Genomic DNA, 2,926 nt, shown 5'->3' with positions numbered 1-2,926 from the left:
GACCTCAGATGTTAAGTCCCATAACGCTTAGAGCCATGTGAACCATTTTTGAACCTAACTCAGGGTGGCCGGACGTGGGATTGAACCGTCGTCCTCCCGAATGCGAGTCCAGTGTGCTAACCACTGGGCCACCTCGCTCGGTCATTTTCACTGGGATATTACTTCAAACATTACTCGATACGGTTTTGTTAGTGTTCTAGTCCTGTTCTAAGAACATCAAATACTTTTCCGAAAATCGAATCGCTGACACTGTGTGTAGTTCTAGAGCGTAGTAAGTAAATAGAAAACATACCGTCGGCGGAATCTGTAGCCGATTGTTCAGCGGCCAGACCAAACGTTCGATGAGAAGAGTGCCAAGTTCTACGTCAAAATAGGTTCCACTTTTTGCCATAATAGATACATTAATTTGCTTAGCTAATTGGGTTCCAATGATGCTTTGCACTATGCTACATGAAACACAAACGTATTTTAACATGACATCCAGTTAATGCCTCAAACATATGTCATAGCCCAGAGTTTCACAAAAAACGATAGCATAATTATGCCACAATAATATAAAAAATTTGTTCCACTCTACTATGAACCTGAAGATTAACAAATGTTGAATGTGCAGCCCACTTAATAACAGAAATAATAAAACAGACGTTTACTCATGAATTTAACAGAGCACTTCGCTCAAGCCTTTTGCGCGTGTATTAATGAAGATAGGAAACACAGAATGTTTACAAACAGTGTGAAGAGCTTGTAAGGGTGTTGAACAGTAGGCTATGCTGGGAAATGATTTTTACAAAAAAAGAAAAATTGATACTTTGTGCCGTTTCCGAGTAAATTAGCGTTGAAGTTACCCAATCAGGACGTTGCGCACGCAAATTCAAGAGCCTTTAGAGTTACAATAAGTGTCAGATGTTCTCATAGCGTAGATGATTTATACCTTCAATCTCCGTTTATGTAATATGCCGTGTGTTTTCCACGTTTTGAAGAATTAACAAGTTTAGATTGATTAAGAGGTAGTGTTTCAGCGTATTAATAATAATAGTAGTATGAACAATAATAATCTTCATCAAGAAATGAAACTGGCACCCCAAATACTGTGGAATGGAAAATGATACTGATGAGCGGTTTTCACAAAATGGATTGTCTGGGGCACGATACACTTTTTAAACGGAACAGTGCCTACTAAAATTAACAAACTAAAATTAGGGTAACTGTCCGTAGTAACGTTATATGTCTATACTCGGAAGGGCGGACATCACCATTGAGTTCTGTCTTCTCTGCAAGAATGACTGCGGTCTTCCGTCTCTGCAGGCGGGCAGTGCCCTGAGCTGCGGAGCCACGAAAGGGAAGTGCGCGTGCTGCCGCGAGCTTCCTGCGCCTGCGCTCCATCCCAGTCGTCGGCCTGCCACAGGTCGTCTGTTGTCTTGGAACGACCAGCCTTGCACTGCCACCATGTATCGAGAGGGCGTTACTACTTACAAACCACGCTAAGAGTCCTTGTTTTGTTTTTCAATAAAAGTTTTGAGTGTAGATGATGCTTTCTTCACACTACCGGACAACCCAACACCTGATATCAAACAACAGCCAACTGAGCCATGACACATTCCAGAGCTTCTATATGTATTGGGCACCTCTCTATGACGCACGTCTCCTTGTGATACTCGCAGAGTTGGAAACCGATACTCTACCGATGCGGAGCTGATGTGGTATTGCGGGTTCTGCTTCGTGTGGCGCTGTGATCTTGGATGCAACATTCACATTATAAAACGCAAGACTCCTATTCGTATTTACACAGCTCGGGAGAAGCTCGCTGGGACTCCGTTACTCACTTTAGTGCTGCTAATTTGATGCTGTGCGTGGCTGAGGTGATTTTGTTATTGCCGTAGCCTGGAATTTTCGTTTATTTCTTTTTAGGAGAGGATGTTAACATTTTTTTATTATTGATCAATATTTGTACTTTATTAAAAGTTCCTACAGCTGTTAGCTACTCTCTTTGGCTCCATAATTCCATTATAGGCTACACAGTTAAAGATCATGTGAACGGCTGTTTCTATATGTCCACCGTGACAGATGTCATTCTCTTCCCTGTTGGATCTAAGCAGATAAGCTGGATATAGGGCGTGCCCAGTTACGTAATGCACCATGCCTTGACTAGGGTTTATGTGGTAGAGCGCTTGGTGTCCTCGAATGCACGGAAAAATTTGGTGGGCTCTTCGGCCCGTTTCACTGTCGTCCTAGTCATTCTGTCATGTATCCTATTTGCAGTTGAGGAGTTAGAACTTAGTTGCTACCCTTTGGTCTGTGGTTTGATGGATTTTTGTTAGGTCCCCTTTATGTAACTAGTAGGAGGGTACAAGGCATCTTACCATAATGTCCACTGGGTAGAATCCCTGCATCTCCTGTAAAGCATGGTTTGGCGTTTTGCCCAAAGCTCCTGTGAGTCAGACGAGCACACCTCTCTGTGTACGTCGAAAAATTTGCCTATTCCGCGTTCGCTGTAGTTTCAGCGACATGAAATGTATTAGCAATAGCGAATATGGACATCCATCAGCTGTATAATGGAATGACGACATTCAAAATTCGTGCTGGACTGTGACTCGAATCCAGATTTCCCGCTTTACGCGAGCTGTCGCCTTAACCACTATGTCTATGTGTGCACGAATCACGGCCAGACCCAAACGCCCATGAATGCGTGTCCGTAAGAATATTGCATCGTACTATTTAACAACACAGGAACTGCAATATCGAGCATTGCATCGTGCTTCTTAACAACATAGGCACTGCAGTATCGAAGTCTGAGGGCCAAGACACCTGCTGCATAGCCTATGACGAAGATGAGAAATGGCATCATGAGAGGTTCTCACTGCGTGAAGAGGTAACTTGTACTGTTGTTGAGGTGCGAGAAATTTTGCGAGTGATTTTGTTTGCATTT

The sequence above is a fragment of the Schistocerca americana genome, chromosome X, assembly GCF_021461395.2.
Source record: "Schistocerca americana isolate TAMUIC-IGC-003095 chromosome X, iqSchAmer2.1, whole genome shotgun sequence".
NCBI classification, from domain to species: domain Eukaryota; kingdom Metazoa; phylum Arthropoda; class Insecta; order Orthoptera; family Acrididae; genus Schistocerca; species Schistocerca americana.
Note: the sequence above shows the minus strand (reverse complement) of the source record.